Source organism: Taudactylus pleione, unplaced genomic scaffold (assembly GCF_031769625.1).
Source record: "Taudactylus pleione unplaced genomic scaffold, aTauple2 ptg000273l, whole genome shotgun sequence".
NCBI classification, from domain to species: Eukaryota; Metazoa; Chordata; class Amphibia; order Anura; family Myobatrachidae; genus Taudactylus; species Taudactylus pleione.
The window spans coordinates 2,952,360-2,976,488 of record NW_028284675.1 but is presented as its reverse complement, the minus strand read 5'-3'; the positions used below and the strand labels follow the sequence as shown (position 1 = coordinate 2,976,488).

At 45.2% G+C, this 24,129-nt stretch overlaps 1 protein-coding gene across 1 annotated transcript in view; it reads right to left on the bottom strand.

Annotated features, from left to right (window-relative positions):
* LOC148513730 (CCR4-NOT transcription complex subunit 6-like-A) overlaps positions 1 to 20,456 on the bottom strand; it is a gene marked incomplete at its 3' end in the record, with an annotated part of 58,722 nt that extends 38,266 nt beyond the window's left edge. Inside the window, exon 1 of the mRNA XM_088481455.1 lies at positions 20,373 to 20,456. The remainder of the gene's footprint in view (positions 1 to 20,372) is intronic.
* Positions 20,457 to 24,129: the final 3,673 nt, after the last annotated feature.

Here is a 24,129-nt window from a genome sequence, read left to right as displayed (position 1 = left end):
TGGCAGTTCAGGTGACGTCTTCAGAGGAAAGATTGGACCAATAAGATCGGTAAGCCGAGTGTCGGGCTCCCGGCGTAGGTCTGGATTTCGACGCCGGTCATTAGACACTTGCCGAGATTAGACAGTCAGGATGCCGACTGCATCCCGTCCATACACACTGCACAATGTGCACCATCTACCATGCAGCACAGCAGATGGGATGACGAGATGGACAGCCTGGGAAAAAACGGATTGGTGTACACTATACGATGAGTGCAACATAATGTTCCGATCCACGCCCAAAGGATATATTGGACAATATATCTTCTAGTGCAGTGGTTCTCAAACTCTGTCCTCAGGACCACACACACAGTACACATTTTTCAGATCACCTAGCAGGTGCACAGGTGTATTCATTAACCACTAACATTATAAAAGATCTACAGGAGGAGCTAATTATTTCACTTGTGATTCTGTGAGGAGACCTGGAAAAGATGCACTGTTTGGGGTCCCGAGGACAGAGTTTGAGAACCTGTGTTCTGGTGTGTATCCAGTTTTGCGCCTAGAGCCTTCGTTGCAATTTTTAATGCACTCAATACTAAAGACGGGTACACACTATGCGATCTATTGAATGATCATTCCAACACGTATCAGAACGACAGATTTTGTGGATCGCATAGTGTGTACAGATTTTCTGCTCGATTCAGTGGTCGCATGCAATATCATCCACCCGGACGATATTTTGCATGCGGTGCCGTTGCAGGTAATGAGGGTTCGTTCCATCCTTCATTAAATCGCTCAATGGGGCAATTCAATTCAGCGGGAATTGAATAGCACTGGGAGGGAGCTCCAGGACCTAATCAATTCACAGTGATGTTTACTCAGACGGGAAGCAGTTTAGTCAGAGAATGCCGGTTCTCGCAACTTAACCTGGGTGTTCAGTCGCGAGAACCAGCATTCTCTGACTAAAGTCCCAGCCGGCCCTTTAGTAATATGTCTGCTCAGGAGGGTGCGAGGAGAAAACAGACTGAACAGCAGGCAGAATTGAATAGCTCCGGGAGCTCCCTCCTGGTGCTATTCAATTCCTGCTGAATTGAATTGCCCCCAATGTGTACCCGTGGTACGATAGGTCAGCCCGTTAGGCCCATATACAGTCTGGGTACACATCGGCAAGTGTTTACCCAGCAAATGTTTTACCTTTCAATGTTAAGCTAAGATACATTATGTCACATTTCTTGTTTGCATTGGATATTTCACCATTTCTCTAATCTAATTTTGGATCTATGCAGAAAGGCTATTCCTTTACTAGCAGGAGTAATAGCAACTATACATATATTAAAGAGCACTGGTCCAATCACAGATCCTTTCAGTACTTCACTGGTAACCGTGCTCTTCTGCTTGCATTCCATATAGCACATCTCTCATGAATCCATCAACCTCCTTTGAAGAAATGACAGTTTCAATGTTTGATGCGTGGCCATATTAAGGGTACAGGTTGAGTCTCCCATATCCAAATATTCCGAAATACGGAATAATTTTGGCATGACAGATAATTAAACCTTTGATTTTTTGATGGTTCAATGTACACAAACTTTGTCTAAGGCACAAATTATTAAAAAATATTGTATAAAATTACCTTCAGGCTCTGTTTATCAGGTGTATGTGAAACTTAAATTTCATGTACGTACACAAACTTTGCTTGAGCCACAAAATTTTAAATATTGTATAAAATTACCTGCAGGCTGTGTGTATAAGGTGTATATAACACATATGCATTCTGTGTGTATATTGGGGTCCTATTCCCAAGATACTTCATTATGATATGCAAATATTCCAAAATACGGAATATTCCATTATCCAAAATACCCCTGGTCCCAAGCATTTTGGATATGGAAGACTCAACCTGTATTATTAATGTAGATAAGCTACAACTATGGCACTAACAGGGAGTGTTAGGGTACTTGCGTGTCCCCTGACGGATTTCTCTGCATCGCGATGCCACTGTCGGTCTTTTGACAGCCGACATCATGAGTGTTGGGCTCCCATCCCCAACCCCCTTTAAACAGTACATGTCAAATGTGTAGTGTGGCCCCCACATAGTTCCAAACCTTTTTTGAGCCTAAATGTGCAATAGCAAAACCAAGATTTAAATGAATTCATTACATGTCCATTACACGGAAAAATTAGCACACTGATTTCAAATGCATAGATGCTATAAATGTAAGAGCAAATGTTAGCCCTGGACAAATGTAAAGGTTTGTATATTTGCTTGGTTATGTACAGACCTCTATTCAGCTTACAGTGCATCACATGCCTTTCGCTATACAGTTTTGTAGCCTTTATGTCCTGTTATTACATACTATGTTCTGTAATGTTACGGGAATGTTGTCCAACTCCACCCTAATACACTAAAGTGTGAATGTAATAGGTGACCTTGGAAGTTAATTATTGGGTGTGGCCATAATTAGAGAGGAGTGACTGCTGGAGCTCTACATGTTCCCCAGAATAATACTGTGGTATAATAAAATTACAGGTAATGAGGCAAACAAGGAGCAGCAGTATCCCATTCACTACACCACACAATGCTAGATGACTAAAGATTTTAAATAACCGAATTTGTGAGGCAAAGTCTGGAAAATAGACAAGAAATTACTTTCCAAAAGATACAGCAGAGAAGCCAAGCATTCCAGCAATACTACAATAAAGGGCCTAATTTCAAACTAGAGGCTCACATGAGAATAAAATACGAGTAAAAGGAAATTAATGTATAAAAGATGGCCATGCAGTATTAAAGGTCATGGTCTGATCACGTATGCTATGCTACCACTTTGCATCTAGCATACTAAAGCAGATACTCAACATACTACAGATTGAGTCTCCCACAGCCAAAATACCCCTGGTCCCAAGCATTTTGGCCATCGGAATATTTGCATACCATAATGAAATACCTTGTGAATGGGGCCACAATCTAAACACAGAAAGTATTTATGTTTTATTTACACCTTATACACATAACCTGAAAGTAATTTTATACAATAGTTTTGATAATTTTGTGCCTTAAATAAAGTTTGTGTACATTGAACGATCAAAGAGCAAAAGGTTTCACCATCTCCGTCATGCTAAAAAAATTCCGTATTTCAGAATATTCAGATATGGGAGAGTCATCCTGTACCTTGATATTGAGTAAAGAGAAATAGGACACAATCATGTGGTTGCAAGAGTCTATGGTGGTCATTATGGTGGCTTGGGCCACAAGACAGACATGGAAGAGCACACAGACTGAGTCGTACAGTGATAGAGACTGCTGTATACGAAGATATGAATTTTTATAGTCCACCCTCTATAAGAACTTGAAATCGAGCTTGACAATAACAGACAGAGAATACATAGTTAAATACCCTGCAACAGATAGAGAGAAAGCACTCCGTACATTGAGAGTTAGATACATTTGTCACATAAACCACACTTTCAATGTGTTACAATCTACAAAAAAAAAAAAAAAAAAACACACACACAACAACACACCACACTCCTCTACACTGGTTTTATACAGAGTACATATTCGTGTTCACTCTAGGTCCGGTGACAGGCAGGGCGCCGGACATAGAGCAAGGGCACTTCTGCGGGCGCCGAAGACGTGCGCCTGAAAAGGGGGCGTGTCTTTATGACGCATCCCCTTTCCGTCACTCTTGGGGGCGTGCCCGGCACTTACGGACATGGACGGCCCCGGGTGAAGACAATTAGCTGCTGTAATTTACCGCGGCTAATTGGATACCCCCCATTGTCTGTGTATGTTGCACATACTTTCTCCCATCTCTCTCTCTTTTTTTTTTTATGTTTTTTGTAATGTTTTATAAAAAATAATAAAAAATAAAAAATGCTGCGACAGACAGGAAGTTCCCTTGTCAAATACAAACACAGAAGTTCATATGCAACATGAAAGTTTACAATGTGCCGCTAATGGGGTTAATGAAAGTTGTGTGTTGTTGTGCACCAGACACTGACATGAGGAAAACAAAAATTTCAACTAAACAAAATAAATCTCACTGCAATTTAAGTGCAAACCTGTATAAAATTAATGAAAAAGATTAAATTTTCCCATTCATTTACATTCACTATTAACACCTCTGAACAATTTAATTTTAATGCTGGGGGTTGACCACAGTGGCGATACTAAAGCCAGTGACCAATTCATTTGAAGAAGTGATGGAAGAAATGCATGATAGACAGCATCAGAGTTTGAAAATGCAGATATTGCTGCAAGATTTAAAGGGACGATTTTTAGGTGTTTCTATGTTCTCCCCATTACATTTGGCCCTATGTTGAGTTGCTAAAAGCAAAGCTGAACCTTCAGCATATACCACAGGTCCTCAAACTCTGTCCTCAGGACCCCAAACAGAGCATGTTTTCCAGGTTTCCCCACAGAATCACAAGTGAAATAATTAGCTCCACCTGTGAATCCTTTAATATAGGACAGTAAATAATGAATACACTTGCTGGGTGACCTTAAAAACTGAACTGTTTGGGATCCTGAGGGCAGAGTTTGAGAACCACTGTCATACCTTCTTAAAAGCTGCAGGAGTTAGAACTCTAACAATATTGTAAAGTTTTGCCTTCAACTGTCCACAACTCTATGTGCCCATCCACTAGAAGACATGAAAACAACTGCACTAGTATGACATTGTAATCGTGCAGTCGTTTGTCATTCTGATGAGCCTGCACTGAACGAGCAGTCGTTCAGTGCAGGCTCATCAATCTGCAAACATGCTGAACCTGACGTTATCGTCAGGTTCACCAGCATGATTGCACGATGATAGATGTCTAAACAACCAGCGGTCGTTTTAGACATTTTTGCAAACGATCTATGAACGATTGTTATCGTTCAACTTAATCATCTAGTGGATGGGCACCTTTAAAGAACACATGGGTTAGATACATGCATTCATTTTTTTTTGCACTCAAACTTTCACTGCACAATGAACATGGACAAAAAAAAAAAAAAAAAATAGAATAAATCCACGAATACGGCATTTATATCAGCAACATAAAACCTGCGACAGGCCACGCATGACTGGTGTTGCTAAATGTACTGTAATAAAAAAATACAGAAATAATAATACTGGAGAGATTTAACCCTACTTTTTGTGATGCGAGTAGTTTATTAATCCAAGCCTGACTGGACTTACAGGGGTATAAAAAGACACCATTTTAGTGCACAATTTATACACTAGGTTCATTTTTACGTTCAAGAAAAGCTATACACACACACACACACACACACACACACACACACAGACTCTCCCATATCCAAAATACCCCTGGTCCCAAGCATTTTGGATATCGGAACATTCTGTATTTTGGAATATTTGCATACCATAATGATATATCTTGGGAATGGGACCCGAATCTAAACACAGAATGCTTTTAATGTTTTATACACACAGCCTGCAGGTCATTTTATACAATATTTTTAATAATTTTGTGGCTCAAAGTGTGTACATACATGAAATTCATTTATATTTCATATACACAGCCTGAAGGTAATTGTATACAATATTTTTAATAATTTTGTGCCTTCAAAAAAAGTTTGTGTACATTGTACCATCAAAAAGCAAAAGGTGTCACTATCTTAGTCATGTTAAACACAAATCCATTTCGGAATATTTGGTTGTGGGAGACTGAACCTGTATTCTACCCCTACATAATTTCATTACACCAACACAACAAATCCAATGGAACTACTAGGGTAATGTAGTTACATAAAATAGTCTCCTTTTCAACATTACCTTTAATATCAGAGTAATGCTGGGTACACACTGGAGCGATAGCATCCTGATTTGGCCAAATCGGAATGACAAGGCGTGCATATCATGCAGGTGTGTATGCACGATAAGCACGCTCCTGCACGTGACATGGTTTAATATGCTGCACATCAATCCTGACAATACCACATGCGGCACCAGGCATATTATTGAAGGATGGAACGAGTGATCGCTCAGTCCTTCATCAATCGCTCCAGTGTGGACCAGCAAAGATGCCATGTCCAGGGTGTCCCTGGACATCAGAACGAATGCCGGTCGCACAAGTGTATACCCACCTTAAGGCACTGTTACTCATGGGAGCTAGACAGGAATTCTAGCAACCACGCTTTAATGATCAGGTATACCAGACACATTTAGCAGCCTAAAGTAGCTTCATCAGTATCTTCTGCAGTCTCATGGATGGACTACATATCAAGAGTTCATTTGGTTTAAATTGATAAAACACAGTGCTATTAAATAGCATCATAAAATATCATTACTATCAATAAAACACTATTTTTTTTTTTAAACATATCTTTGAGGCAATTAGACTTAAAAATCAGGAACACACACACCAAATATTAGTCACTAATGATTAGTGAACTCTGAATATTTCAGACAGAATGTATGTTTGCTTTATTCCTGAATATAAAGCATCTTCTGTTAGAATGAAAACAAGAAAGAAAAAAAACCTGGTAGGTTTGAAATGTCTGGTGTCCACAACATAGAACAAGCATTCCACTCTGACACGAAAATCACTTACAAATACATGTAAAAGGTTGCACAAGCTTTCCAGAAAGTGAAGCCATGAGAGAATGTGAGCACAGGAGAGGCCACATGACACAAGGCAGCATCTTTCAGAACGGTCCGTTTACCTGTCAGGACAGTCATATCCTCAAAAGACCTAACAATGTATAAAAGCTAAACTCATGCAACAAGCCAATCATAACAGATATTTGATCACCATGTACTCGACTAAAGATATGCCCGCTATGAAATGGCCATGTGTGAAGTACATCCATTCTGCTTCCATAGCAAAGGCAATCTGAGCCAGGAGCTGATCAGGTGTCCTTTGATTATCAGTAAGTGCCACTAACGTACACCTCCATAAAAAAGCAGAAGTTCAGAGCATATGGCAGTTTGGTCTGAAGCATTCAGGTTTGTGTTAACGCCATGGCATAGAGGACACACAAATAAAATAAATACAGACATTCTGCAATTTCACAAGGAATTTTTGCTTATCAATATGAAAATAAATAAATCCAATTCCACACAAGTGCACCATTCTGCAGTGATAAAGGTTTACAAATAAAAGCATTGCCAACGGTCTTCCTCTTACCAGGACTTACAGCATCATCTGGTTTAACCATTTTCTGTAAGGAACAGCATACAAAAATATACAGGGACCTACAGGGCCACTGTCAACATAATAAAAATGTTGAATTTATAACTACCAAAAAAAAAAAAATAGAAAAAACAGTGCACTCATGGAAGCATAACCAGGAGGCAGCCCCTACTTTCCCCGAAAAAATGTCAAGCCTTAACTTTACAAAGCTGAATCTGAATACGCAAGACTTATGGAGACATCAGACCAGAGTTGAAGTTCTTTTGTTGTAGTATATAGTCCATACTTGTCAAAAGAGGGATGGGTACATGGTGCCAGCGCTCAGGATCCCGGCGGTCAGAAACCCAGCACCCCCAGGTAAGTAATCCTAACCGGTACCTAAACCTAACCCTCACCGCACCCTAAACCTAACCCTCGGAGTTCCAGCGGTCGGGATGCCGGCACTGGTATTCTGATAAGTTTTGGGATTCCAGCTTCAGCATTTTGTCTGCCAGAATCCCAGCAGTCGGCATTCTGACTGCATCTGTCAATACAGCATATATCAAGATAAACTGTTCAGCATCATTGTAGAAGGTGATAAGGGGATGTTTTGATGCTGCAGGACCTGGATGCCACTTTAACATTGTAACCAGTCTGATAAGTGAAGCTTTGCGGAAACTGGATTATGCAATGGGACTACCGCATACCACAAAGTCTCATCTAAATCACAGGTTCTCAAACTCGGTCCTCAGTGCATGTTTTCCAGGTCTCCTCATAGAATCACAAGTGAAATAATTATCTCCCTCTATGGTTCGGTCAGTGAGTAATGAATACACCTGTGCAGCTGCTGGGTGACCTGGAAAATGTGACCTGTGTAGGGTCCTGAGGACAGAGTTTGAGAACCTCTGCTCTAAATGAATCAAGCATTTGGAATTTCCAAATCCTGACCTCAACAATAAGCTGCGAGTAGAACACTGAATGAAGCAGTTTAAGCACCGCTTTCTTGAACATCAATAAGTTAGTCCAAAACTCAAACGTGATGCAAGTTTCTGCCAAATGCAAAAATAATGGCTACTGCAAGTTACTGCTGCCAAATCATGGGGTATACTTTAGCACACAAAGCTTCTCCACATTCCCCATTAATTTTGTTGAATTAATAAGGGCGCAGTAAAATCTGATGTTCTATGTTAAAAGATTGAAATCAAACTAAAAGTTGCTTAAGACTAGTTGATTGTCAATTATATCCCAAAGGGCAGAATTCAATTCAGTGTGATGATGAACACGGTGCTGTTTGGGCGGCTAAAGGGTTTCTTCTTGCACCCCCCTGGGGTTGCGAGGAAAAAATCCGACAAAAGTGCCGGGCGCGCAGCAGTTTGCTGGCTTAGCGTGGCACTAACAGACGTGCGTCTGGCACTTTAGTCAGAGAATGCCGGTTACCGCGCCTTAACACCCAGGTTAAGTCGCGAGAACCGGCATTCTGACTTAGCCAATTCCCGCTGTGTATTGAATAGCTGTGGGAGCTCCATCCTGCGGATATTGATCATCGCACTGAATTTAATTCCTCCTAATGAGTATTATTCTTTTTCATCCGATTCGCTTCAATATACCAGAATTTGTCAGGAATCCTAATGCTGGCCATACACGCTACAATTATCGGGGCGATCCGCCTGATATCGGCGGATCGCCCCGATAATTGTAGCGTGGGGGGGGGGGGGGAGGGGCGACCGAGGGTTAACTATTGGTTGGTCGGGCATGCCGGATTGTCCAGCATGCCCGTCCGATGGGATATCTCCCGGTAAACTGTCGGCCGCATCGGGCAGTGTATGCCCAGCCGCGGCCGACAGACAGACATTTCCTGTGTTCCTTCCTACGAAAGGAACAGGGAAATGTCTCCTCCCCCGGGGGCGGAGCGCGGATGTCGGGCTGATACACTGAGACAAATCTCAGTGTATGCCGGCGACATCTGCGGCTGCCAGATAAAATGTCTGTCGGTCTGATTTTTTTTTTTTTTACACATAACTGCTATAAATTTGTAAAGGTCATCAATAGATCAGTTATAAGGTTTTTTTAAGTAGTCAACTAAACATTTTTATGACTCATGAAGTAAATTCAAATAGAGCAGACCTCCACAGAGGAGTTAGACAACTGCAGCGATATTACCTCATAACAGATTGAGGTGAAGGGGTTTTTAATCTGTGTTAACATGAGTTTCAGATTTGGAGAAGAGCTTTCAAATAAAGCAATAGTATGTATTACCTGAAAAAAATCATTATTGATATAGCCGAGAGTTTCCTGCTGCCATTACAGTCCAGGTATTGAGTATATCCATGCTTGAGTACCAATTAAGTCACCTGTGCTCAAGCACGAATATCCTTAGAACCTGGACTGTAATGGCCGAGTTTGGGAGCCTCTAATATAGCCTATTGGTAGGCTGCAGTCGAAATGTACAATTGACTGTTAGGGGAGATTGAATTCAGCGCGATGATTAGCCCCAGGAACAAGTTCCCGAGGTTGTTCAATTGATTGTACTGTTTAGTCCAGTGATTCACAAACTCTGTCCTCAGGACCCCACACAGTTCACGTTTTCCAGGTCACCCAGCAGGTGCACTCATTACTCACTGACACATTAAAAGATCCACTGGTGGAACTAATTATTTCACTTTATTCTGCGAGGAGACCTGGAAAACATGTACTTTTTGGGGTCCTGAGGGCAGAGTTTGAGAACCTGTCGTTTAGTCCGACTACAGTATTTCCTCTCGCAACCTCCTGAAGTGTGTGCAGAAATCAGACTTGCCGGCCACGGTGCTGTTGTCAGGATGCGGCCAGCACTTGAGTGCCAGTTAGCGCGACTAAACACCCAGTTTAAAAGGCACAGTAACCTGCACTCTCCGACTCAAGTGGTTCTAGCCGGACTTAACAGTGCTGTCAACGGAATAGCTCTGGGGAACTCCTTCCCAGCGCTATTTAACAACGCACTGAATTGAATGGTGCCCAGAGAGTCCTCAACTAGGATGTTGGGTTTATGGTCATCAACAGGGTAACAAGGGGAAAGCAGAATAGTGGTATTGCAGGGGTTAACAGTGGTATTTAGGTGCCTCACCTCAGGAGCTAAGTACTGTGCATCTGCACAGTACTGTGTTACTGTGTACAGTAAAAATGGTGCCGGCAGCACATGAGCAGTAGCCCAGCAGTGACAACAAGTCAGAGATCAAGCTGACCTCTGACTCTAGGTCCTAGTACAGTCTCTGCTCTATTATTTTGTGGTAGACACTGATCAGTCTTTAAAATCAAAATCTTTTTGCAAAAGTACGGTGTCCAACTTCATGGACCAGCAGCCGACACTGCTTCAGACCATACAATCCTTTCTTTAATAAACACACTTTTCTCTTCTTGGAACAGGTCATCATTATAATGTTCAGGAGGTTCCATATAAATCTAAAATTTCCTTTCAAGAAGCGGAATCAAAAATCTAACTGGTACAGCAATAATTCATACATGGCAGAAATGGCTATGACTAAACTGTGTACTGTACCTTCTCACAGACGAGAAGACTTCACTGTAGTCAATCCCAGATTACTGTGTATATCCTTTAGCGACAAGACATGCTTTGTAACAATAGTTTTGTCCACATTTAACGTCTTACAGAAGACCAACTTGTTCTTTATTGACATTGGTGACTCGGCCCGTGAATAGATGCCCATGCATGGGCACTGCATATATTCACTGGCAGTGATTGCTGCACTGCAATTTCCCCTACCCACAAGACACTGCAGCAGGCAAGTCATAACGGCCCGCCAACAGGGCAAGTCGTAATGCCAGGATAAAACAGCCTAGCAGGAATGCTGCATAATCTGAGTCTTTATGGACTTATTTTAAAAATGGGATTTTGGTACCTACCGGTAAATCCTTTTCTCTGATTCCACAGGGGACACTGGAGGTGCTTACGCTGGGGTATAGAGGCGTGGATAGCTGGAGCTGGCACTTCAATAATTTAAAAGTGTGAAGCTCCTCCCCCTCTATGCCCCACCAGCCCTCAGTTTAGAAAACGAAGGCCGAGAGGAGATGGAGAACAAGCGGAGTAAAAAAGGGAGAGAAGAACACACAATAACTGAATCATACAACATACGGAACAAGCAGGCTAAGAGCGCAGAGGTGGGCGTCCAGTGTCCCCTGTGGAATCAGAGAAAAGGATTTACCGGTAGGTACCAAAATCCCATTTTCTCTTTCATCCACTAGGGGACACTGGAGGTGCTTACGCTGGGGACGTCCCAAAGTTTTCCCCACGGGCGGGAGCGCTCTGCGGCGCCTGCAGGCGGCCAAAACGGGATGCCGACATAGCAAACGTATCAAATCTGTAAAATCTGACAAACGTGTGAACTGAAGACCAAGTGGCCGCACGGCACAACTGTGACATGGAGGCTCCTCTACCGGCCGCCCATGACGCACCCACAGAACGGGTGGGATGTGCTGAAATAGACGAAGGAGGCCAACGGTCGGCACTAACATAAGCCTGATGAATAGTCAGCCGGATCCAACGTGCTTGGATGCTGGCCAACCCATGCGAACAGCATCATAGAGGAGAAAAAGCGACTCGGACTACGGAGGGATGCTGTCCTGGCAACATAGATCCGGAGAGCCCTAACCACATCCAAGGTAGAAGGACCACCAGAGTTCTCCACCAATGATGGTACCGCAATAGGCTGATTAATATAAAAAGCTGACACTACCTTGGGAAGGAAGGCTGCTACCGTCCAGATTTCTGCCCTATCGGCATGAAACACAAGATAAGGTGGCTTATAGGACAGAGCACCCAATTCCGAATCCCTACGAGCCGAAGCAAGAGCCAAGAGGAGGACCGTCTTCCAAGACAGGTACTTAAGATCAACCTTCTCCAAAGGTTCAAACATGGGCGACTGAAGAAACAGAAGCACCAAGTTAAGGTCCCAGGGAGCTATTGGAGGTACAAAAGGAGGCTGCATGCGCAAGACCCCTTGAAGAAGTGTCTGCACCTCAGGAATGAGGGCCAAATTCCTTTGAAAGAAAATGGAGAGGGCAGAAACCTGCACCTTTAAGGTTCCCAGACGAAGGCCAGAATCCAGACCAGTCTGAAGGAAAAGCAAAAAACCGGGACAAACTAAAAGTCCTAGATGGAAGAGCCTGACTGGAACACCGTGAGATATAAGCACGCCAGATGCGATGATAATGCGCAGCTGAAACTGGCTTCCTGGCGCGTAGCATGGTGGGAATAACCATGTCTGGGATGCCTTTGCGTCTTAGGATATCGGTTTCAAGAGCCACCCCGTTAAACGCAGCTGCGCTAAGTTGTGGTGTATGAAACGGCCCTGCTGTAGAAGATCCGGGCGCAGAGGAAGGGGCCACTGATCGTCCAACAACTTCTCCGAGGCCAGATCGGAGCCACGAGAATTACAGAGGCTGTCTCTTGTTTTATCCTTTCTAAAAGACGAGGAAGAAGCGGAATCGGAGGAAAAATGTAAACGAAGTCGTAGATCCACGGACTTGTCAGAGCATCTACTGCTTCCGCCTGCGGATCTCGACTTGACATGTATAATGGGAGCTGATGATTCAATCGTGACGCCATGAGGTCCACCTGAGGACATCCCCATTGACGTATAAGTGCGCTGAACACGTCTGGATAAAGCTGCCATTCTGACTCGTTTTCGGCCCACCGGAGGATCTGAGTTACTTCTCGCATAGCCATGCGACTCAGAGTCCCTCCTTGGCGGTTGATGCAAGTGACGGCCGTCGCGTTGTCGGATTGAACTCTTACCAGACGAGTCTTTAAAAACTCTGTTGCCTCTATCAGAGCATTGTAAATCGCTCTGAGTTCCAATACATTTATGGGCCACTTCTGTTATAGAGGGGACCATCGAGCCTGAAAGTAATAATCGAGGACTACTGCTCCCCATCCTCGAAGGCTGGCATCCGTTGTTACGATGATCCAGTCCCACACTCCAAATCTTCTGCCTGCTAACAGATTGTTGGATTGTGTCCACCAAAGAAGGGCTACTCTGGTAACCGGGCTCAGACGGATCGGTCGATGTAGAAGCAGATGAGACCCCGACTCCTGTGTTAGCAGGTCCAGCTGAAATACCCTGGAGTGGAACCGGCCAATCTGTAGCGCTTCGCAAGCGGCTACCATCTTCCCCAAGAGATGCAGACAAAGAAGCATTGACACCTTCTTTGGTCTGAGGACCAGTGTAACCAATAACCGGATATCTCTGGCCTTGTCTGTTGGAAGAAAAATCCTCCATGATTTCGTATCCAATGTCATGCCCAGAAACAGAAGTTTCTGGGACAGACTGAGATTCGACTTCTTAAAGTTGATTATCCAACAGTGTTGGATTAGAGTGTAATATGTCAGTAAGGCATGATCTGATAGAAGAGACACCGATGGAGCCTTGAATAACAGGTCGTCCAAATAAGGGATTATGGGGGTCATTCAGACCCACTCGCAAGCGGCAGTACGCTCGCAAGTGGGTCGATGTTCCCCACTGCGCATGCGCACGACGGAGGGAGCTCAGTCGTGCGCATGCGCGAGACCCGAACTGCGACAGCCAAGCTGTCGCTCCGGGTCTCGCACCAAAGGGGGCGTGCTGTCGATGGTGCACGCTTAGATTCTGCATCCGCGTGCCAAGCGCGCAACCTGAGGGCTCTGCGCCCCGAAATAGCAAAAGCGGATATGCGAGCACTAATCTGACTGATATCTTTTGAAGCTCGCTCAAGTAAACTGCAGGCTCACATATGTGTTTTGCAAGTAGACGTAACTCTGCTCTAGAGGTACCAGAGTCCAAACCGGTAATCAACTGGACAGCACAGCAAAAACCACCGCCTTGTTAACCCAAGCGTTAACAAGGGTGGGTCTAAGTTGAGCACCCGCTGCAGTATAAACAGATCTTAGCGTTGTCTCCAACTTACGATCCGAAGGATCTTTCAGTACTGTAGCCCCCCGGTACTGGGAGTGCTGTTTTCTTAGAGAGACGGGAGACGGACGCATCTACTGGAGGAGGCGTTTCCCACTTGTCCATCATGGATGATGGAAAAGGGTAGCTAGATGGAAACCGGCGCGGAATTTGGAACCATTTATCCGGTTGTTTCCAGGCCACTGAGAGCTGCTGTTGAAGTTGCAGTGAGAACGGAAAAACCACCGAGCTCTTTGTTCATGAAATAATTCACACTCCTGGGATGCAGGAATTACATCCTCAGGTAAATTCAGTGTTTTTCTAACCGCCAAAATTAGAGATTCCACCCCGGGAGAAGTGAACTCCAACTCCTGAGAGGTACCGTCCTGTAACGTGTCCTCCCATTCTCCTCTTCAGTATCCTCCGTAGTGAGGAATTCTTCATCCGACTCCTCTGACTGGAGAACAGTTGTCAGAGTAAGCTTTTGTTGGAGGGTGCAGATGCCGCTGTACCCATAAGCTGTATTTGACATAGATACACACAGTCACCCAGAGGTACACCAGAAGTGAATTAGAAATAAAACAGAAGGCTGGATGGGACACAGAGGAAGAGGCACTGCCCTCCACAGATTAGATTCCCTGCACTTACACCCCAGTGATTACTCACAGCCTCTTGCCAGGGATGTAGTCAGGAGAATCAGCCTTCTGCCTGTGCTGCACCCTACCTATAATGGAGAGATGCAGGCAACAGTGGGTTAAACAAACAGCAGCCACGCTGTTTTCACAGCCACGTAAATGGGACAGGGAGCCCGCGCTGTTAAGCTCCGGCCCCCTTCCGCAAGCCCACTGGGGCTCTAATATGGCTGCCACACTAAGTAATCATCTCCCCCTGCAACCCCCGCTGTGCTCAGCAGCGGGGAGATGCAATTCAATGAGCAGCGCTGTAGCCGCTGCTCAAGCCCCGTTGAACAGGAGCCTCTAGCCGCTCAGCAGTGGGAAGAGGGGCGAAGCGCTATTATCAGCGCCATAGCGCTCCTGCATCCCACACTGGCCGCGGGGCAAGAGACGGGGGATGCGCAGGTTATTTATTCAATGCGCTCCCTGGACGGCTTCCCTCCGAACAGCACTTCCTTCTTGAGGGGGAGTCACCTGACCGGCAGCCGCTTCTGAAGACTGCCCGGGGGTCCGGTTTTGTAGAAGTGCTGTGTGTGGCGGTAAGGAGCGGTCAGTGCTTTAAGTATAAGCACTGTGCACTCCTTCCTGCCTTCTATTAAGGACAGGGCGCCAGGTACCTGGACCCCACCTTTAGAGAGGTGGCGAAGGGTACCTAAAAGTTGTAAAAAAAGATGTTAGAAAATAATAAAACTAAATAAATAAAATAAATGTGTTGCTGGAGCACAGCAGGTTGTGACCAGCTCCGTAGGCACATTTTCTAAACTGAGGGCTGGTGTGGCATAGAGGGGGAGGAGCTTCACACTTCTAAATTATTTAAAGTGCCGGCTCCAGCTATCCACGCCTCTATACCCCAGCGTAAGCAGTGTCCCCTAGTGGATGAAAGAGAAATACACTTTACGTGCCATATTAAAACTAAACTACTCCTAACATTTGCATAAATTGCAAGCCTTTCATTACAAAATAGATTGCTCACTCCAAGCTCAGTCAACGCAGGTAGTAGAAATTAAAGCAGTGGTTCTCAAACTCGGTCCTCAGGACCCCACACAGATCACCCAGCAGGTGCACAGGTGTGCATTACTGACACATTTTAAAAGATCCACAGGAGGAGCTAGTTATCTCACTTGCGATTCTGTGAGGAGACCTGGTAAACATGCACTGTTTGGGGTCCTGAGGACAGAGTTTGAGAACCTGTGAATTAAAGTAACCATGCAATAGCAAATGGCTGCACAAATTCCAAAACACCAACAAAAAGGTAGCCAGGTTCTTAAACTCTGTCTCAGGACCCGAAACAGTGCATGTTTTCCATGTCTCCTCACAGAATCGCAAGTGAAATTTTTTTAGCTCCACCAGTGGAACTTTTAAAACATGTCTGAGCAATTAGTACACCTGTGCACATGCTAGAGGCCTGGAAAACGTGTATTGTGTGGGGTCCTGAGGACAGAGTGTGAGAACCTCTGCATTAGTTAAGGCAAATAGCTTTCGAAATTTGTTTAGGGAACCACCAATATCTGGCAGTGTTGCACCTCCACCCTCCATATTTGTCTCACCCTCTCTCTCTGCTCCCCATATTTGAGTCTCTCTCTTTCTGCAACTGTATATGTGTAGCCATTTCTATTCATGTTTCCCACCCCCACGTCATATCCTTTTTCTCTTATCGTTTCCCACAACCCACTGTACATGCACTGCACCTTCCATCTCCTCTTCTGCTTGAAACAATAGGCAAAGCTTGTCATGATGGCTGCTGATAAGGAGCGACATTCATACACCGAAGCTCAACAATGACCAACACATAACTGAACCTAACAATGACAGGTAAAGTCAATTTCTTAATTTTTTGTTGAGTATCTCAATGGGAAACTTTTGGCCTAGGGGTGCTGTGAAAAAAAAAATTGCTGACACTAAGCTCTGTGAACCATGAAAGCCTATTAACCCATGTTGTACACCAATAACATTGCCAGATAAAAATTAATCCTTACCATATAGGGCTCTAGTTAATAGCGATAGTTTGAAAATGAAACATAAAAGACCTTAGTTATATCAGTCTACATGGACACAGTTTACAGTCACAACAGACTGTGGTGGGGGCCTATGTAACAAAGCTTGATGAGAGATAAAATTGTGAGGAAAAAAAAAAAGTATTAACCAATCAGCTTCCAATTTACATTTTGCAGGCTGTGTTTAAAAAATTATACTTAGGAGCTGATTGGTTGGTGATTTATTTGTTACAATTTTATCTCTCTCCCAGCTTTGATACATAGGCCCCCATGTGTTTTAATCATCACCCTTTCACCAGCATTTCATTAAATTGACCGGCTTCGGTGGAAGATTATACCATGTGAATGACAACACCTAGGGGTAAATTTACTAAAGTGAGAGTTTTTAGAAGTGAGTTCTATTGGGCCTGTCCATTACGCGACCTGAAAAACTGAACGTCTAGCATCCAGTCCTTCAGGTCGCCGGGTGCGGTGCCCGCACTGAACGTCATTCAGTGCAGGAGAACGACCTCCCCATCTGCTAACATGTGGAACCTGACGAGCATCGTCAGATTGACCAACATGTTCGGCAGATAGTTGGGGTCGGCAAGGACCCAGCGTGCACGCGCATCGATGGTCCCTGCCGGCTATCCATTACACGACTCTGAACAATGCGACCAAAACCAGGGTCGGATCGTTCAAAAAGTTGTGTAATGGATAGGCCCCTTTAGAAAAGATGTTGCCCATAGCAACCAATCAGATTCTACTTAATATTTAACTAGCACCCTAGCACCTTCTGATTGGTTGCTATGGCCAACATCTCTTCTAAAACTCACTTTAGTAATATTACCCCCTATAAATCAAAAAGGTTACATAAATGTTGTACAACAAGAGTTTGGGGGGGGGGGGGGGGGGAATATGTTGCAAACATTTTCCACAACTGCTTTGCCTTTTTTGTCAAGGCAGGATAATTCCAGATTGCTTTAGTCCCTTTTTCTAACCATAGCAACAGTTTTATCCATCCCTGTAGGCTTTTAATAGCAAGAAAGGAGGCAAGGTACTGAAAAGAGATTTTATTTATATTTTAAGCAAGCCCTACACTTTACAGATCTTGCCAAGAAAAGGTGTTTTTTTTGGGGGGTGTTTGTTAGTTTTGAACACTATATGCAAAATTGCACCACAAGGTGGGAAAAAAAAAAAATTATATATATAAAAAAATTATTATTTTTTTTAGAAAACAAACCAATAGTACCAAGTTTCATTGGCATCCCCACATGCCGTGCAGTCTTTGGGGCCCCATAGATGTTCACAAACAAGATCAGAACAATGAAAGAGCCACATCTAGTGTATGAGGTAAGACTAAAACCAAGCAGTAATGACAAAGAAGGCTTTAGTTGAGAATAATGTGAAAGCGAATATTAGAAAAATACAAACAGTGGACTGCTGAGTGAATAATCTCTGCTGCTGGTTTAGTTGCATTTCCACCCCTTTGTAGGCTGGCTGTGTATGCATATCTGCTACATATTCTTGCTTCCTACATATACATCACGTGAGATATATATATATATATAGACAAAAACAAACATATGTTACGCAACTACTAGAGAAAAAATTTGTTTACCGTCTTAAAAGCATATAGAAAATGCAGCAACACAGGGCTGCTACAGGCAAAAAAAATGTCACTAGATGACATAGGAAGTGCATCTAGGTCTGTATTACAATGTATCCTTTTAAGTGCTCCTGTAGTATGGATGCTCAGAAGGCTGTACAAGATCCCATCACACTCTGCGGTTTTAAAATATACAAAACAGACTAAGGTGCCTACACACTAGGCAATATTTTACACGATCCGCCCGATTCCAACGCATCAGAACGAGAGATCGTGTAAAATATTTCCTAATTGTGAGTGTCCACTCACAATCACACTGCCGATGCGTGTACCCACTGGTCGTAAATCGCATCTTCAGATCTTGCCTGCTGCAGGCAAGATCTGACAATTTAAGTTACGATGCACTGGAAATAGTGAGGATGCACGATAGATCTTGGGTCAATTTGGACAGTTTTTAATTCCAAATCGTGCCCAAGACTGCCGGGGAGCTGCTAGGGAGAGTTCAAGGGGAAATTGGACATGATATTGCTTTGTGACCACATCGCTTAGTGTGTAGGCACCATTAACTTAACTTATTTAAAAAAAAAAAAAAAACCCACATAACCCATGGCAATAAGAGTGATTGAAACCCAGCATTCTGGTGCCTATACACATAGCGATGTGCTCACGATCAGCCGATGTGTACGATTTCCCTTGAAACTCTCCCCGGCAGATCTGCACACGATTTGGTGTCCAATAATCATACGATCTCTCCTGCATCCAGACTTTTTACAGGGCATCGCATCCTAGATTGTCAGATCTGCCCTACAGAACGGCAGATCTGACGATGCGATGTGCAACCAGTGAATCATGATCGTGGACTCACGATTTGGGCATTTTTTTTTTTCTTACGCGATCTGTCGTTCCGACACATCGGAATCAGCCAGATCATGTAAAAAAATACAAATTCAGTGGGCGGAATTCAATTGTTTTCCCGGCCCGGATCTCCTGTTTAAAGTGACGAGAGATCACGGGCTGCTATTCAATTGTTCCAGCTTTTCGCGCTAATCACGCCCAAAGTGGTCAGGTTTAGCCCGTACATCGGCTAACCCCGACCAAAGCGAAAAGTGCCGTTTAGGCACCCAAACAGGTCACTTTTCAACGATTTCAGCTCTCAGCCCTCTGGGGTTGCGAGCTGAAATGGAGCGCTGGCAGCTGATCGCGCCCGACAAGAGCAACAATTGAATAGCTCCGTCGGGTGCTGGAAACAATTGAATTCCGCCCAGTATGTGTGAAGGCACCTTTAGATCACATGGAATCAAATCAGAACAAAGACAGCAAGAGATTTATAAGAAAGGACACAGAGTGTGAGTGAGCACACACACGAGAGAGTCAATCATGTAAGGTTATCTATCAACACAAGTTATAACTGGCAGCTTCATTGTGATGATAAATGTAGAATAAAATGCAACACTGATCTGTATACAGAAATGGAGTATATATATATTTTTGAGCCCAAAATCTATAATACAATACAGAAGTAGTAGACTGATAAGAACAGGTCACAGACAAGTGTGTGGGGAAGGGGAGTCGGTGGGGGGGGACGATAGCGAAAACGTTAAGTTGATTATATTGCATATTATTCTGAATGGGGGAGTGAATCCTCATATTGGAAGTTATTACTGTAGAAAACCCAAACCCTGTGCCCACAGCACAGACCACACTGTTTTCCTCATGGGCCAGAAGCAGAAGGGAAACAAAGAGCACAGGGGGAAGTACACACACACACACACACGGGAGGAAAGTACATGGAGAGAGAGAGTAAAATGATCAGAACTATACAAATACATCGTGCAAGTTTACAAATAAAACAAATCAAATAAATGGTTATATGGTAAAAATCGGGACAACGTGTGATAGTAGTCGGTTGGAGTGGGGACAATAGGGAAGCATGTCCAGAGAGGGGAGCGCTAAGAGAGGGGATACGGGACCAGACGGGAAGTTGAGTGGGGCCCGGAGGGGGAGTGTGTGCAATGAGGTGGGGGGCCCGGGCACATGTGCACACAGGAGCATGCCGAGACAAAGCCCCACACCGCCTCCCCCCGCCGCTCACCTGCATTCAGCGCCTCCGAGTACAGGCTCACTGGCGGCGGCTGCTGCTCCTGCTCTCCGGCCGGGCCTGGCTGCTGCTGGCTGGGGGTAGGCGCTAAGCGGGATCCGTCGGACAGTAAATACATGCAGGCAGGAGCGGGGGAGCGGGCCGAGCTCAGCACTCCTCGGTGTCTCCCTCTGTAGCTGCTGCTTCCCGCCGCCGTGCTCTTGTCCCGGCTGTTCGGCTCCCCGGGCGCTGTGTACGGGCGCTACCACTGATGCCGCCCGCTGCGTGCTGGGGGGATATAAATATTGAGATGAATAATCAGGGTGAGGAGGATGTATGTGTACACTGAGGGGGATAAGGGGCGGTCATAGGCCGGGGCGGGCCTTGCTGCTGCTGATGAGGAGGTGATGATGAGGGAGGAAGAGGAGGAGACAGGGCCGGGGTGGGAGCAGCCTCTGCTATATTTAGCCTATGGGGTTACGTACCCTTCAAGTCACCATGGGGTCCAGGCAGCAGCAGCATGGCCGGTGCCGTAGGGAGGGGGCAATAGGTAGGGCCAGTGGTAACATACGTCATCTGTCAAAAGAGGGGAGGGGGTATGGTGGCAGCACAGTGCATAGGACGGTGGCGTATGGTGTGTGGCCATATATAACAGTACACTCACATCACATAGACCTTTGCAAATATAAATATTAAAATGAATTCAATGATACCATTAGTGGATGAGATAAATTAATGCAAGCTGTCAAAGCTTTGAGACCCCTTCAAATCCATCTAAATATCCTCCAGGGTAATATATGAGATGAGGGCAAGATGTAAACAACTGCAATGTGAAAGAAGGATGTGGTGAGGAACAAAATTATATAGGAGGTGTTAAGTGTGTGCTGATACAGAGACTATTATGAATGAGATAAACAGGTTATGCTAGAAAAACAGCGCACCCTGGATATCATCAAAGCTGTGCAATGCATAGGACTAATTTTAACAATGCTTAATGACTGCAGCATATTTAGTTTAATATCACAGTGATACTAATGAATATGCCACTGGTATTTAACATAACACATCTGATGAGGTACAGCGGGGTCCTCGATGGCTACCTCCATGCTATTGCTGGCAGCCTACAGCTGCCTGTGACAGGCTGCTGTGTAATGCGCATGAGCGACAGACATCTGCTCATTGTGCTTCCACCTGGCAGGGACTCTGCAAAGTCTGGAAGAATTCGCTGAAACCGGAAAGGCTTTTGTTGGTTCCCAATTGCTGGCAGAGTACTATACGGCTAATGTCATCTATAGTTGACACTTACAAATAGCAGTAAGCTAAGCTCTGCTGTTAAATACTGAATGGAGCTCATAACCCTTTAGCGAGTGCTAAATGTGTTATGTCTTGTTAAATCGAGTTTATGGCAACAACAAATAGTTGATGTCAAAACTATTTTTTTAATAGCGAGGAGTTAAGGTGAGTAAAGGGAATCGATATGATATCCCTGCTGCCGCATGGCCGGGAGTCCGAATCCCAGCAGCGGCAGCCCGACAAACCAGCAGAGCCTGGCAGCAGAAGCCTGACAGCGCTGGAAATCCCGATCGTCCTAAGGTAAGTATCTATTAACCTAACCCTCCTTAGGGGTGCCTAACCTCCCCCCCTGTGCCTAACCCTAATCCCCCCTCTAAGTGCCTAACTCTAATCCCCCCCTTCCCCCCTGCCTAACCCTAAGTCCCCCCCGGGTGCCCTAAACCTAACCCCCCCCCCCCCCCCCCCCCCCGCGGCTGTCTGCTCGCGGCGCCCGGCATCCCTTCGATCGAGATGCCGGGCGCCTGTCTCTCGGCGTCGGGGAAATGACAGGCGTCTAGATATAGACGCCCGGCATTTCACCCTCGCCGGGATATGACAGACGGGAAGCCGGCTGCTGGTATTAAGGCAGCCGGCTTCCCGATTGTATACCGAGTGAAGAGGGGGTACAGAGAGCAAAAGGGGAATAAGGTAACTAGAACGATGCCCCCAAGACAGTGATGAGACATAATAATATATGAACAGGAGAATGTGCATTCAGGATATAGGAAGAGAACTATTGTTATTTTGGGTCCAAAGGTCCCAAGTTTTATGGAATGAAATCAGAGCTCTCCCCCCCCCCCCCCCCCCCCCCCCACCTGGTATAGGCCATGTAGGTGAATGCCTAAGATACCATTGCTCCGTGGGGCACTCGGCAAATATGGCTGTCCGCCCTCACGGGATAGGCTGCTCTTTAAGGGGCACCAGATAAAATCTTGCCAACCGCACCGAATTGAACAGAGGGCCTGATTCAGACCCGGTTGCCGAGCGCTCGCAACCGGGCCGATGGTGGCCCAGAGCGCATGGTAACAACGGAGCCGGCTCCGTCGTGCACATGCGTGAGACCCGGATAGCGACGGGCACTCCGTCGCTCCGGGTCTCGTACCAAAGGGGGCTTGCTGTTGATGTTGAGTGACAGCACGCCCCCTTTGGTGGGCGGGCCGGGGGAGTGGCTGCCCAAACGGAGGCGTTCCCATGTGAACGCCTCCGTCTGGGGCCGGCCCCACTGACATCACGAGTGATGTCAGTGGGAGAGATTTCGGCTCTGAGCCAAATTCTCTCTGGGGCTTGCGGCAACGAGACCCTACCACAAGGGTCTCGTCGCAAGCCCGATGGTTGCGATGGTCTTGACCATCGCGACCATCTTCCTGTCCGCTCTCTATAGATGTGGGTGGTCACCCACAGCTATGCGAGCGGCCAGGAGACCGTTCAAAATAAAATATATAGCCCGGCCCTGATTCAGAGCGAGCGCTCTGTCAGAGCGTCCGGCTCTGAATCAGGGCCAGAGTCAGCTCTGAATGAGAACATGCAATCTGAAAATGTTCATCATTAGGGTTGCCACAAAGTTTTAAATGATTTTTGCTCTTTTTTATACATTTTTTAATATTAAACGCAAATTTGATAATAGTGCTCCATTAACTTTCTTGGCCATATAGGGTTGGAAAATATTCACACAAAAAATTTATAAAACCAAGTGACTATAGGGTGATTCTCTGTGTGACGCACGGGACATTTACATACATTTAAGTACGTGAGCTTTCTATACCCGTGAGCGATGCCCGTGCTTCAAGCAGAGTTGTTAAAAATTGAGAGTGGTTGGAGAGAAGCAGACGTGCCTGTCCATTTGAACGCCATTACATGAGTGTGCATAAATTAGCCATTGCGACAGCATATGCAGCTTGAGTGCTCACTGCGTGCAGCGAGGTCAGGGTAAGGTCTGAGTAAGGTCAGGGCTTCTGTAATTTTGCATGAGGGGCCGATGGTACTGCAAGGTGTTATAGATCTGAAATAGCGGTATTGGGAGGCAGTGGACGCCTCTGTGGTGTCAGTGCAACGGCATTGCGATAGCATTCATTAGCATACTTTCGCAGCAGACCTGCGTGAGATTATGGAGCTGTGATCGCAATAGCAATCCAAAGTGTCAAAAAAACATTGGGAGATGCTAGCACTTTAAGCATTACTAATGCTGGGCATACACGGCAAGATAAAATGTCTTTCAGACCGACAGACATTTTATCTGGCCGGCTGCCAGCCGCAGATGTCCGTGGCATACACTGTGAGAGAAATCTCAGTGTATAGCCCGACATCTGCGCTCCGCCCCCGGGGGAGGAGACATTCCCCTGTTCCTTCCGTAGGAAGGAACACAGGAAATGTCTGTCTGTCGGCCACGCTGGGCATACACTGCCCGATGCGGCCGACAGTTACCGGGTAAATATCGCATCGG